The sequence below is a fragment of the Choloepus didactylus genome, chromosome 8 (assembly GCF_015220235.1).
Source record: "Choloepus didactylus isolate mChoDid1 chromosome 8, mChoDid1.pri, whole genome shotgun sequence".
NCBI lineage: Eukaryota > Metazoa > Chordata > Mammalia > Pilosa > Megalonychidae > Choloepus > Choloepus didactylus.
Window position 1 is genome coordinate 130,460,576 of NC_051314.1, and position 15,362 is coordinate 130,475,937.

Genomic DNA, 15,362 nt, shown 5'->3' on the forward strand with positions numbered 1-15,362 from the left:
GTATATTTTGGGCTTATTGTTTTTATTAAATCTTATTAAATCTTTTATTAAGTCTGTTTTCATTAAATCTTTTATTGAGCAATGTGGCATAATGTGCCAGTTCAAACAATTGATTAAGTATGATTTTCCTTTTTATTGTACATGCTTACTAAACATGTACATTTTTAAACAACTTTATTGAGAAAGTTCATGTGCCATACAATCCACCCATTTAAGTGTAAAATTCAGTTGGTTTTAATATATTCACAGATAGTGCAAGTGTTCCGGTTTGCTAATGCTGCCATTATGCAAAATACTAGAAAGGGATTGGCTTTTATAGAGGGGATTTATTAGGTTACAAAGTCACAGTTCAAAGGCCATGGAAGAGTCCAGACTAAGGAAGGCATCAACAAGATGATGCCTTCATCATTGAAAAATGGCTGATTGCGTCCAGAATACTTCTGTCAGCTGAGAAGGCATGTGCCTGGTCTGCTGTTCCTTTGCTTCAGGGATACACTTCAAAATGGCATTCTCTTAGCTTCTCCAAAGCAAACTCTACGCTAGCATCTCCATATGTCTCCAAGCATCTGTTTTCAGTGGCCATCTCCAAAATGTCTCTCTTAGCTGCTCTTGGGGCATCTCCTGCTCTCTTAGCTTCTGTGTATTCTTAGCTTAGCATCTCCAAACGTCCTTCTGTCCACGACTCCAAGCATCTCTAAGTGTCAGCCAGCATCTGGGTCTCTCTTAGCGCTCTTAAATACTCCAGTGAATTTATCAAACTGTACCCTGTATGGATGGGGTCAAGTCTCCATGGAAATGTTCAATCAAGAGGTCACATCCTAATCAGAAGGAATAAATCTGCCCCTGTAAGATTGCATTAAAGAATATGGCTTTTAGGGGGACATAATATATCCAAACTGGCACAGTAACCGTCCCCACAGACAATTTTAGAATAATGACATCACCTGAGAAAGAAATTCTGTACTCTTTAGCTATAACTCCCCTTATTTCCCTAGCCCTAAGCCACCACTAGTCTAATTTTTGTATCTGTAGATTTCCGTATGCTGGGCATTTCATATAAATGGAATCATATAATATGGACCTTTTGTGACTGGCTTCTTTCACTTAGAATAAATGGTTTCAAGTTTCATACATGTTGTGACATGTTGTATCAGTACTCCATTTCTTTTTATGGCTGAATAATATTTCATTGTATGGATATACACTTCGTTTTGTTTATCCATTCATCAGGTTGATGGACATTTGGATTGTTTTCAACTTTTTGGCTGTTATGTATAATACTGCTATAAATATTCATTTATAAGTTTTTGTATGGATATAGGCTTTCATTTCTGTTTGGTATATACATATACCTAAAAGTAGAGTTGCTGGGTCATATGGTAACTTGGTGTTTAACTATTTAAAGAAGTGCCAGACTGTTTTCCAAGTAGTAGCACCTTTTTACTTTCCCACCAGCATTGTATGAGGGCTCCCATCTCTCCAAATCCATCAACACTTGTTATTATCTGATTTTGTGATTCTAGCCATCCTGTTTAGGTTTGAAGCATTGTCTTTTTGTTGTTTTGAAATGCATTTCCCTACCAGCTAATGATGTTGAGTCCCTTTTCATGTGCTTATTGGCTATTTGTGTATCTTTTTTGGAGAAATGCCTGTTTAGATCCTTTGCCCATTTAGTTTTTTTTTCTCCCCCACTTATGAGTTCTTTGTATATATTCTAGTTACAAGTCCCTTATCAGATACATGTTGTTGTCTTTTCACTTTTTTCTAATGTCCTTTGAAAGTAGTTTTGAAAAGTATTCAGTGTTGATGAAGTATAATTTATCTATGTTTTTCTTTAGTTACTCATGCTTTTGGTGTCATATCTGATAATCTTTTGCCAAATCTGAGGTTATGAAGATTTACCCGTGTTTTCTTCTAAGAGTTTTTTTTTTTTTTTTAAGCAATTTTACTGACATATATTCACATGCCATACAATCCATCCAAATTATACAATCAGTGGTTTGTGGTATCATCACATAGGAACAGCATTCATCACCACAATCAATTTTAGAACATTTTTATTGCTCCATTTCATTACTTACAATGAGTAGAATTAAAGCACTGAATTTTGCATGTCATTGTGGTTGAAAGGGGAAGTTTAGAGTTGTATATGTCACTAGAAGGAAAGCTAGAAGATAAAACATTGGACTGTATAACACAGGGAATCTTGTGGTGGACAATAACTGTGATTAATAATACAAGTATAAAAATGTTCTTTCATGAACTAGAACAAATGCATATCACTATTGCAAGGAGTTAATAATAGAGAGATATTTGAGGGGAAATGCACCTATTACAAGCTATGGACTATAGTTAACAGTAATATTTTAATATTCTATAAAGAAGTCAGGTGGGATGCTGCTGATAGGTAGTATTGCATTGAATCCGTAGACTAATTTAGAGAATGTTGCACTCAACAGTATTAAATCTTCTGATCCATGAATGTGGGATGTTTTTCCATTTATTTAGATTTGTTTCTTTCAACAGTGTTTTATAGTTTCCAACTTTGCTTTGCACTTCAGTTAAATTCATTCCTAAGTATTTTATTCTCTTTTGATATTGTAAATAGAACTGTTTTTTAGATTCCATTTTTGAATTGTTCATTGCCAGTGCATAGAAATAAATACTGTTGATTTTTGTATTTTAATTGTGCCTTGCAACCTTGCTGAACTCATTTATTAGTTCTAATAGTGTTTCAGTAGATGCCTTAGAACTTTCTATATTCAAGATCATGTCAGCAATGAACAGAGTTAGTTTTACTTCTTTCCAATCTGGTTACCTTTCTTTCACTGCCCCCCATTTTCTTGCCTAATTGTCCTGGCCAGAGCCTCCAGTACAGAGTTAAATGGAAATGACAAAAGTGGGCATCCTGTGTTGTTCCTGATCTTAGAAGGTTAAATTCCCTTCTATTCCTACTTTGTTGAGTATTTTATCATAAAAGGGTGTTGGATTTTGTCATGTTTTTCCTGAATTTATTGAGGTGATCATCTGGTTTTTGTTTATTATTCTATTAAATGTTTTTCAGCTGTTAAACCAAACTTCCATTCCTGAGATGCATTGTTTTTTTTCCCCAAGTCAAACTGCATCCATCTTTATTAAAGATACTTTTCATAAACAATCATGGTATTTCAGGCAGACAGTCAGTAACAGTACACAATAACTTTCAAACTCCTTTCTTCAATGAACTGCCAAAATCAGAAAGCCACTATAAAACCCAATGAAGTCTTCATTTGATGCTCTGAACAGGGTAAGTTTAGAGTGAGGGTTGACATTTCACATTTAACATGCTGTTTGATAGCTTTTCTTGAGCCAACCCTGACTTTCAGGAAATGAAATGAAAATGGCAGAATTAATCAGTTTGAAGATCCACAACCTAAACAAGGACTATCTGCTCTTTTGCAAGATGCCTTCTCAGGGGCATCACTGGAAAGTTGAGATTCCCTGACATTCTGGTAACCAATTCTTTTGGGTCAGGCCCCAACAGGTTTAAGGGCGTCAAGTCTATGCTGAAGGTTGAGAGGGAGAAGAGGACATGAGGACATAAAAATGAATTTTAGTTTTTCGTTACTACAAGGCATTTGTGCCAAGGTGACTAATGTATGTCAAAGTCAGGGAATCCCATCTCCTGGGAGCAGAGGAAGTCTCTCAGAATTAGAGAGGAAAGGTATTTTCTCCTCTGTCAGTCCAGCTCGAGAGACATTCTATTAGTGACATTTGCCCCTCCCCCCAAGAAACAACAATGAAGTGTTCTGTGGGCTAACATACAGCTTAAAAACAAAAGTGAAACGAAATTCTGCATTTTTATAAAATTTGATAAAAAATAGTATTTCATACTGTACAGTCACCAGAAGTCCACAATTATCAAAAATGCACAGCCATTACCTCCAGCTTTCTTTGCCTGATCTGTTTTGGCATCTCCATTTTCTGCAGTTATTCCCTTCCTTGCAAGAATCAGCTTTCCCCTTTTCCCCTTTGGGTACCTTCTCTCCCTTCTTTACAGGGGCCTTTTTAGGCTTGGGTTCTGGCTTTGGAGGACCAAGTTTAGCTGATAACCTTGCAGATCTTCTCTGTGGTTTGTCTTTTACCTTGGCTTTATGTCCTTTCACATCCCCTTCAGCCTTTTTCTTGGTCAAGGTGGCAATGGCGGTTGTACGTAGGTACTGGATGTGGGGATACCAGCAGTGTGTGGGCTTTAGTCAGTCCTGGGGTTGTTCTCTCCTCATCAAACTGCTCCTGCATTTAGGTTTAAGTGCTATAAAATAATGTTCTCTAAGTACATTTTTTCTTTTTTCTTTTTTTTATTGAAATATATTCACCAACCATACAGTCATCCAAAGTGTAAGACAGTTGTTCACAGTATCATCATATAGTTGTGCATTCATTACCACAATCAATTTTTGACCATTTTCGTTGCTCCAAAAAATAAAAATTAAAGGAAAAAGAACACCCAAAACATCTCATACCCCTCCTCCCCCATATTATTCATTTACTTTTTGTCCCCATTTTTCTACTCATTTGTCCATAATTGGGTAAAGGGATGCAAGCCATAAGGTTTTCACAATCATACAGTCACACCATTTAAGCTACATAGTTATACAGTCATCTTCAAGAATCAAGGCTCCTGGAATGCAATTCAACAGTTTCAGATATTTCCTTCTAACTATTCTAATAAACTAAAACTAAAAAGGATATCAATATAACGCTTAAGAGCTACCTCCAGAATGACCTCTTGACTCCATTTGAAATATCTGAGTCACTGAAACTTTTTTTTTGTTTCATTTCTCTTCCCCCTTTTGATCCTGAAGGCTTTCTCAATCACGTGATGCAGGTCCAGGCTCATCCCCGGAGTCATGTCCCACATTGCCAGGGAGATTTATACCTCTGGGAGTCATGTCCCATGTAGTGGGGAGGGCAGAGAATTTATCTTCCGAGTTGGCTTAGCAACAAAAGAGGGTCTCTGGGGGTGATTCTTAGGTACAATTATAAATAGGCTTAGCCTCTCCTTTGCAGCACCAGTCTTCATAAGGGCAAGCCCCAAGATCTAGGGCTTGGCTTACCCAGTTTATATACCCCAATGCTTGCAAGAATATCAGCAATTCCCCAGCTGGGGAAGTTAAATATTTCCACATTTTCCCCCAGTCCCTCAAAGGGGCTTTGCAAATACTTTTTATTGTCTGCCCAAATTACTCTGGGTTGTGTTGGGGCTTCATGCTAACCTGTACAACAAGATCTCACTCCCTAGTCAAGGTTCCATGTAATTATGGTATTTGAGTAAACTGACCATACAAGTTAAATTATATAATGTGCTACAGAAAATATAGGTTTTGCACCAAATAAACTTCTCTTCTTTGGTCCCACACAGAAGCCAAAGTTTTAAAACACAATTAATCTTATCCTCTACCCTTTAGTCTTATCTACCCCACTCTCAACCAAGTCCATTTCATTCATGTCTTCAATTGAAACTTGATCTCCTTTTCAGCCTCTTGAACAATTGCTGCATGGGGCAATGCTGACACTCAGAGCTGCCGAACTCTGGCTCTAAGTCTCAGGTGCCATACTGACACACGAAGTTCCAGGGACCAACGACATCACACACAAACAGCTCAGCATCTCAAAATTTAGAAATATTTGTTACAACTGAGGAACAGATGTGACTGCTGTAAGAGCTTACAAGCTAAGAACCTTTACACAAGCTTTCCCCTGATAACCCATTCTCCCAGATTCAATACTCAAGAGTTTGCACATTATTATTAGTCTGTATTAGTAAGGCATTGTAATGTTTGTCTTTTCATTTCTGGCTTATTTCACGCAACCTGCTGTCCTCAAGATCCATTCACGTAGTTGCATGTCTCACAACTTCATTCCTTCTTGCTACTCCCTCATGCAAAAACATTCTTATATTTGTACATTCAGTCACACTCATTGACCACTCTAGGTTTCACTGTTACACAATTCCAGTCTTTATCTTCTGTCTTTCCTTCTGGTGTCATACATAACCCTAACTAACCTTCCTCTTTCAACTGTATTCACAGTCCTCTTTTTTCAGTGTACTTACACTATTGTGCTACAGTCACACAGTATTGTGCTATCCATTTCTGGATCCATACACTCAATCCTCTGGAACATTCTATACCCTGTCAACATCAAATGCCCAATCTCTACCCTCTTTATATCGCCTAATATCTTCATTTCTACAGTAGTCTCCAAGCCTCTCTCTCCTGTCTTTTCCTATCTGTCTGTAGCATTTCCTTTAGTATTTCTTGTAGAAGAGGTCTCCTATTCATGAACTCTCTCGGTGTCTATTTATCTGTAAATGTTTTAAACTCTCCCTTATTTCTGAAGGACAGATAAAGGATTCCTGGTTGGCAGTTTTCTCTTTCAGTATCTTGAATATACCATACCATTGTCTTCTCGCCTCCGTGGTTTCTGCTGAGTCGCACTTAGTCTTATTGAGCTTTGCTTGTATGTAATGGATTGCTTTTCTCTTGCTGCTTTCAGAATTCTCTCTTTGTCTTTGACATTTGAAAATCTGAATATTAAGTGTCTTGGAGTGGGTCTATTTGGATCAATTCTGTTTGGGGTGTACTGTGCTTCTTGGACCTGTAGAATTTTTTTTTTTTAATCTTCATTTTATTGAGATATATTTACATACCATGCAGTCATACAAAACAAATCGTACATTCGATTGTTCGCAGTACCATTACATAGTTGTACAATCATCACCTAAATCAATCCCTGACACCTTCATTACCACACACACAAAAATAACAAGAATAATAATTAGAGTGAAAAAGAGCAATTGAAGTAAAAAAGAACACTGGGTACCTTTGTCTGTTTGTTTCCTTCCCCTATTTTTCTACTCATCCATCCATAAACTAGACAAAGTGGAGTGTGGTCCTTATGGCTTTCCCAATCCCATTGTCACCCCTCATAAGCTACATTTTTATACAATTGTCTTCGAGATTCATGGGTTCTGGGTTGTAGTTTGATAGTTTCAGGTTTATGTCTTTCATAAGAGTTGGGAAATTTTCATTATTTCCTCTGTTACTCTTTCTGTCACTTTTCCCTTCTCTTCTCCTTCTGGATTCTGTAATACATGTGTTCATGTGCTTTGTGTTGTCATTCAGTTCCCTGAGCCCCTGCTCATATTTTTCCATTTTTTCCTTATCTGTTCCTTTGTGTGCAGGATTTCAGATGTCCTGTCCTCCAGCTCACTGATCCTTTCTTCTGCCTCTCTAAGCCTGCTGTTGTATGTCTCCATTGTGTTTTTCATCTCTTCTGTTATGCCTTTCATTCCCATAAGTTCTGCCATTTGTTTTTTCAAGCTTAGGAATTCTTCCTTATGATCACCCATTGTCTTCTTTATATCCTTCATTTCTTTTGTGACATTCTCTCTCAACTCACTGATTTGATTTGAAACATTTGTTTGCAGATCTATAATTAGTTGTTTCAACTTATGAATCTCAGTTGAGGTGTTAGTTTTTTCCTTTCACTGGGCCATATATTCCTGTTTCCTGATGTGGCCCATGATCTTTTGCTGTCTGAGCACCTGATTTTCTTGATTGGTTTATTCTGGAGGTTGTTTTTTCTCTTTTGCCTAGGTTTTCTTGTTGGTGGTCTTTGATCTCTATCTTCTCTTTGTTTCTCTTCCTGGCCAGTTTTCAGATTGGCTCTGTCCCCCCAGTCTTCCCCTTGAAATCAGGCACCCACCGTGTCCTGCCACAGGGATGGGAGGTAGTCACTGGGCACCCTAGCAAGTTCACTGGTATGGTAATATAGAACTGCTGGCTTCCAGTGGTGCTCTGTTTTCCACCGGCTAGGCTAACAAGTCCTGAGTTTGTTTTGGAGCCCTGCTCTAACAGTTGTTTTCTCCACCAAAACAAGGCTGCGTTTCCGTCCAGGGCATGTAGACCAGCTCCTTTGCTCCTAAGAAAGGGTCTGAAGCATCTTTTAAAAGTATTTTACTTCCCTTGCACTTTCCGGACTGTCCAGTACATGGCGCTGTTGGGTGGTTTAATCATGCTCAGAGGCTGCTTTGCCTCTGATCACAGGATTTGTCTGACCCAGCAGGGCTGAAACTGCAGGATTCCTATGCCCTCACTTTTCTAGCCAAAATCTGGTGCAGTGTGGGGCTCCACCTGTGGCAAAGTATTCCCTCAGTTGACTCAGCACTCCAGCTGTCTTCAAGGCAAGGAAATGGCCGCTGGCTGCTGCTACCCTCAAGAGTGGGGGAACAGCTTTCAGAGCCAGGCTGGAAACAGTCTCTGTCTGCATTTTCTCAGACGCTCCTTCCCTCACTGAGCTGAACCTTGAAATGTCCTCCCCTGTCCACCGGGTCTTCAAACAGTGAGGCTATTTTTCACTGCTGTGAGAAATTTTTAAATCTTTGTCCCTGATGGGAGGGCTCCCTTCTGCTGATTCTGTGCCTTTCCCACATCGAGACTGAGTGACGGGGAGGAGAGAGGACCAGCTGGTCTGGAACGGAAGATTCCTATCTGATATTTCTTCTCTTTCTTCAGTTTGGCATTTGTAGGGTCTTTCTCCAGTCTATATCCTCCTCCAGAGTTGCAAACAATTGATAATTGTCCTCTTTTTTGTTGAATCTCTGGAGAAATTTTTCAGTCGCTGTTTATTTCTCCATGTTGATGATGTCACCCCAGTACATTTCTTCTTGAATTTTGAAACTGTAGAGAAAGATAAGATTTTGCAAGAGCTGGTATATGTTTTACCAGTGCGAAAAAAACTAAAGAAAATGGCTGACTCTTACCTCAGTCAACAGAGGTTAGGGTTAAAGTTGAAAAAGCAAAACTCGGAGACTGCAAAGAGCTTGGCCTCTGGGGAGATGTTCTAATGAAAAGAAAGAGTCCACCTCTAAGTATGTCAGATTCTACTCTCATTGTAATTAAACAGTCTGTGTATGTGAGAAGAGGAACATGCAAATCTGAACTTTTTCAGTGAAATAACCAATAAAATTTTTCTGGTTTTTAAAAAGTTAATTAGAGGAATAATAAAATTTGCATGGGTAATTTACTGTTAAGTTACTAATTTTCTGAAAGGAAAAAGACTTTTCTTCTTTAATTGATTGGGATTTTATTTCTTTTCATCAGCTCTACTGAATTTGATAGAAATGATGAAATATTTCACAATCAAAATATTGACTTGAAGTAATTCTGAACCTCCCAGTTGTTTTTGATAGATTTTATGCAAATTCTTATTTGAGTTCAAATACGTGAATTTAATCATATATCATTTTGTATTGCATCAGACTTAACCTCACATATTGGTTGATTCTTCTTACTTAACTTTCAGGAAAGGTTTGGGAGTGGGAACCTGGAGTGACACTGGAAATTGGATACTCCTAAAATTTAAATTGGTATGTCCAATATTTGAGCACAGATGTTTTATAAAATTCTTCATAAGAAAGATCTGAAATCTCTTTTTAAGACATGACTTGATTTATTTAAATCTGTGTGGCTTCTGGTATTTTCTTGTTTAGTAACAATAGTTCATTGAAAAAATATTTAAGTCTCTACTTTGTTCCAGACTTTTTTTCCTAGATGCTATGTAGTGAATATGATTGCTAAAGTACACTTCCTGTCTCTAAAGAGCTTATTAGAGAAGGGAAGCAGAGAAGTAAACCAGCCAGTTACCATATGGTGTGAAAATAGTATGGCACTGTTACTGTTACTCTACGGATAGGTACTTAACAGAAGCACAAAGGAAAGCCCCCTCATCAAGTTTGGACAGGTTAGAGAAATGCTGTTATAAACTAAGACCTGAAACAAAAAAGTAGGAGAGTGTGCCGGTTTGGATATATTATGTCCCCCCAAAATCCCTGTTCTTTAATGCAATCTTGTGGGGGCAGATTTATTAGTCTTGATAAGGGTGGAAACTGATTGAATTCTTCCCATGGAAGTGTGTACCCCACCCATTCAGGGTGGGTCTTGATTAGTTCACTGGACTACTTAAGAGAGCTCCAGAACTGACACAGACACTTGCTAATGCTTGGAGACTTTTGGAGATGTGGACAGAAGGGCATTTGAAGATATATATGTTTATAGAATTTGGAAGTAGGAAAAGAGAGAGAGGCAAGGGATAAGGGAGGAAAGGAAAGCTTAGACTTCATACTGAGGGTACCAGGGGAAAGCATTGTAGCCCTTAAGGTTGGTAAGTGTCATAAGATCAGACTTAAATTTTTAAATTTTAGACAGGTGATTCTGGCTGCAGAATGGAGAATGGATTTGTAAGGAAAGATGAGAAGATGAAAATCTAGTTAGAATGCAATTGTGGTAATCTGGAGAAATGACTGAATGAATGCAACTCTGAAATAAGGAGTAGAGATGGCCATAGAGGATGGATTAGAGAGATTTATTTGGGTTGAGGGTTAGGGTTTGTGTTAGGGATTACGGTCAGATATTTAAAGGGTAGAATTTATTTCAGTTAGGTTGTTTTTTCCCACTTAACATTGATGAAAATAAATGCTCATTGCAAATATATATACTTAAGATAAACTCAATCTAATTAGCATATCTGATTATGAGGTTAAATGTCTAACTTTAAATTTTAAGTCTATAAAATTTACAATTTGTGTATGGAATAGTTTGTTTTATTTAGTATTACTTTTCTTTCTTTCCCTTACTCCCTAAACCAGGGATTAACAAAATATAGTTTGCGGACCAAATCTAGCCTGCAGCCCGTTTTTGTATAGCCTGTGAACGAAGAATGATTTTTGCATTTTTTAATGATTGGGGGGAAAAATCAAAAGAAGATGACTATTTCATGTTGTGAAAAATTATAAGAAGTTCATATTTCATTGTCCACAAATAAAGTTTTATTGAAACACAACCAGGCCCATTAGTGTATGTATTATCTGTGGCTTTTCACACAATAGTGGCAGAGTTGAGTAATTTCAATAGAGACCGTGGTCCATAAAGATTAAAATGTTTACTATCTGGCTTTTAACAGAAAAAGCTTGCTGACTCCTGTTCTTAAACACATCACGAGAACTGTTCTTTTAATTGTCCTCTGAAGGTAATTGCTAATCTGCAAAAGTGGTGGTGATGTTCTTCTGTAAAAATGCTGTTAGCCTCTGTACTTGAGTAGACATGAGAATCTCAGTCCAGGCATGTAGCTGTTAGCTCTGAGAATTTGTAGGCGGCCATTTCTCTGTGTTGAGTATCACTTTACTTCTGTGATGAAAACATAAGAAATTTTAATATAGTAACCATTTTTCATTGATCATGCTTATCCTTGGTATAGGCTAAGAGTAAATAACATCTTAAATCCAGTATTACTGCTTGAGGTGATTATTCTGAATTTTAAACAAAAGGATTTGTGAGCCAATTCCTTTACCGTATAACAATACTGAAATTTTTTTTAAATATATATACCAAACAGACAATACATTTTACTATTAAGTATAGCCATATACTTAAACATCTTATCTTCTGTTATCTCTTGTGGTAGCCATCCTTTGTTGGTTTTACAAAATTTCTAATTTGGAACTGGGGTAGATTTCATTATCAGCAGACAGTGACTACTCTTTTGTAGGCTGCTATTAGAGAGAATGCTGACTGGGTTCTCTCTATTCTTTAGTGATAAATGTCTCTGATTAATCTTGTGAATTTGGCTCCTGATTCTCTCTCTAAATAAATAAATGTTGATGCTTAAAATTTCTCAGAAGAGCATGGAATTTTAGTGTTTCTTTATGTAAAAGAAATGTAAAAATAACTGCTATTTAAAGAAATCAAGTTATAATTATTTGATAAGTGCATTTTTTTCCCCACATTCATTATTTTTATTTCACTTTCTAGCAGACAATTTACATACCTCCCAACCCCTTCCTTTAAGTTAGTGTGACAATTTTCCATAATAAACTACTTAGAGAGAAGCTTTGGTCAAAAATGGAATGAAACAGAAAAAAAAAGTTGCTGCTTTCAAAAACCAACACGTTCACCAATTATATTCAAACAAAAACACACAAACAATATTTGCACATGATATGCTCAGTGTTTCTTGGCGGCTGGCTTTCCTCCCCATCATGCAAATGGCAGAGCTGTGGTCAGTCGCAGTTTGTCATGCTAGATCCTGGAGGTTCACTCAGCTTCGCATTATTCGAAGGCCCTGGATAGAAGATTTCTATCTAAAGTCTTGAAATCCCCAGTTGTCATGGCTCCATCGATGCCAGTAGTGCAAAATTTGTGACATTCTTGCTTGTCCACCTCATAAGTAGACAACTTGAGTGATACTGTTCTGGTGCGATGTCTCTAAGGCCGTATTACGGTCCTTGGTTGTGGCCTTCTTGTCCATGTTGTGGAAGCGTTCCATGGCCGACATGTTGCGCTGGATGCTCTGTTTTGGAAGGTCTAGTTTGGAGACGAAGGTCAAGCAGCCACAGTCATCGTAGTTAAAGAGCACTGGGTAGCAGTCGTGGCCAGCAGCCATGACGCTGTTCTCAGAGATAAAACGATACACTTAGGAGTGGCAGGAACTCCGTTTTCAGAGTTGAAACCTGCACGCTTTTTGAGGCATCAGCAACAGACACGGTGCTGTCGTGGCTGACCCAGGCCAGGCAGCTCCCACTGGCTGAGAAGCTGACCCCGTGAACCCAGCCACCAGTGCCACTGCCACCAAACTGACATCAGCTGGCCAAAAGGCATCTTGCTGCCTCACGGTGTACTGGCTGGCTTTTCATCCACTTCTTTAATGTAGGCAGAAAACACTCTGCATTTAAAGTCACAAGATCCTGCTGCCAGGAAAACATTGTTGGGGTACCAATTCAAGCTGAGGACCGTGGAACAAATAGGCTTTTTAACGTGCTTGCTTACCCACCAGTCATTCTCAGACTCGAAGTAACAAACAGAAATGAGTTGTGCTCCACTTCCCACTGCAAATTTGTTTTCTAGCGGGGACCGCATCACAAAAGTAGCTGCACAGTTAATTCTCAGGATCACCAGGGTTGGTTTCCAGATATCATCTTTCTGACTCCAGACATCGGCGTTACGATCTGCCCCACAAGTGATGATGTGGTCGCTCTTGGGAGCCCAGTCAGTAGCTGTGATGTGTCTGTTCTGCTCCTTGAGTTCATGGGTTTTCACCCACTGGCTCCTGTTCTTCTTATAGATGTGGACTTTGTGGTTACTGGGGCTAAGGGCAATGTGGGTATGATCTCTGTTCCAGGCATGGCAGGTGATTGGCTCTAGTAAAAACTGATGCAGAGACATTATTCTCAGTGTTTTCAAAGGATAGAAAGCTGGTGTTGGGGCAGTCGGGACGGTCCCGGAGTGGAGAATTCTCAGACTCTGGTCAGTTGACACAAACAGGCTCCGGTGGGTGCCGATAAGCGCATTTTTAAGGTGCAAATTATATGGGTGATTGTATTAAATTTTATCCTGTTCCATACTTAACCCAGCAATTATGATTAACTTGTTAAAAATGACAGCTATGTAGGATGAGTAGGTAAAAAAGACAGCCAAACCTTACTGATTAAATAGTTGCTCACCAGATGCTCAGGGCCAAAAAGAGTGCGTTTCAGAGTTTCTTGGCCTCAAATTAGTCATTATTTGATTTTTACAAAAAGGTATTTGAGCCACTGTCTGATAAACAAGTGCATCTTCATCTGCAAACTCAAGCTCAGTTGAGAAGAAAACCCCCTTCCTAAATGAAAGAAGTCTTTGATAATATTTAAGAGATTCTAGAAAGAGCAGTATCACTGTACATTCATGGTATAGAGTTTAACCTATTTTCCATTGTTCAGTAGGGTTTTTTTAAGTGAGATAAAATTTTAAAGGGTATAATTCAGTGGTTTTTTAGTATGTTCACGATGTTTACAACACATCACCACTGTCTACATCACCCCACTCCCACCCCCCCAAAAAAACCCATACTATTATGAGTCTCCACTCCCTCCCCACCCCTCCACCCCCCTAGCTCCTGGCAACCACCAATCTACTTACGTCTCTGTAATTGGCCTAGTCTAGATATTTCATATAAATGGAATCACACAATATGGGCCTTTTGGGTCTGACTTCTTTGATTTAGCATATAATGTTTTCAAGATTTTCTTCCTTTTTTTTCCCATTGTTACACTGTTTTAACCTATAGCCATCTCTTAATCTGAAGAGAGGGACTGGAAACAAGCATGAGGTACATAGTATCTTAAGACTTTGTGCTAGAGCCTGGTTTATTAAATCTTTGTTTATATTTATTGTGTTCATAGCACAGTGTATGGCATATTGTGGGCCCTTGGTAATATTTTTTTTTTTTTAATCATCATTTTATTGAGATATATTCACATACCACGCAGTCATACAAAACAAATTGTACTTTCGATTGTTCACAGTACCATTACATAGTTGTACATTCATCACCTAAATCAATCCCTGACACCTTCATTAGCACACACACAAAAATAACAAGAATAATAATTAGAGTGAAAAAGAGCAATTGAAGTAAAAAAGAACACTGGGTACCTTTGTCTGTTTGTTTGCTTCCCCTACTTTTCTACACATCCATCCATAAACTAGACAAAGTGGAGTTTGGTCCTTATGGCATTCCCAATCCCACTGTCACCCCTCATAAGCTACATTTTTATACAACTGTCTTCGAGATTCATGGGTTCTGGGTTGTAGTTTAATAGTTTCAGGTATCCACCACCAGCTACCCCAATTCTTTAGAACCTAAAAAAGGTTGTCTAAAGTGTGCATAAGAGTGCCCACCAGAGTGATCTCTCGGCTCGTTTTGGAATCTCTCTGCCACTGAAGCTTATTTCATTTCCTTTCACATCCCCCTTTTGGTCAAGAAGATGTTCTCCATCCCACGATGCCGGGTCTACATTCCTCCCCGGGAGTCATATTCCACGTTGCCAGGGAGATTCACTTCCCTCGGTGTCTGATCCCACGTAGGGGGGAGGGCAGTGATTTCACCTTTCAAGTTGGCTTAGCCAGAGAGAGAGGGCCACATCTGAGCAACAAAGAGGCATTCAGGAGGAGACTCTTAGGCACAAATACAGGGAGGCCTAGCCTCTCCTTTGCAGCAACCGTCTTCCCAAGGGTAAAACTTATGGTAGAGGGCTCAACCCATCAAACCACCAGTCCCCTATGTCTGTGGTCATGTTAGCAACCATGGAGGTGGGGTAGGCGAATACCCCCGCACTCTCCACAGGCTCCACAAGGGGGCACCACATCTTTTTTTTTTTTTTTTTCTTGTTTGTCTTTTTTCTTTTTCTTTTTTTTTTTAACTTTCCCTTCTTTTTTAAATCAACTGTATGAAAAAAAAAGTTAAAAAGAAAACAAACATACAATAAAAGAACATTTCAAAGAGAC

At 38.6% G+C, this 15,362-nt stretch overlaps 1 protein-coding gene and 1 pseudogene across 18 annotated transcripts in view; one reads left to right on the forward strand and one right to left on the reverse strand.

Moving 5' to 3' along the window:
• WNK1 (WNK lysine deficient protein kinase 1) overlaps positions 1 to 15,362 on the forward strand; it is a 179,779-nt gene that overhangs the window by 93,902 nt on the left and 70,515 nt on the right. The window lies entirely within an intron of this gene.
• LOC119541615 lies at positions 12,150 to 13,262 on the reverse strand (annotated as a pseudogene).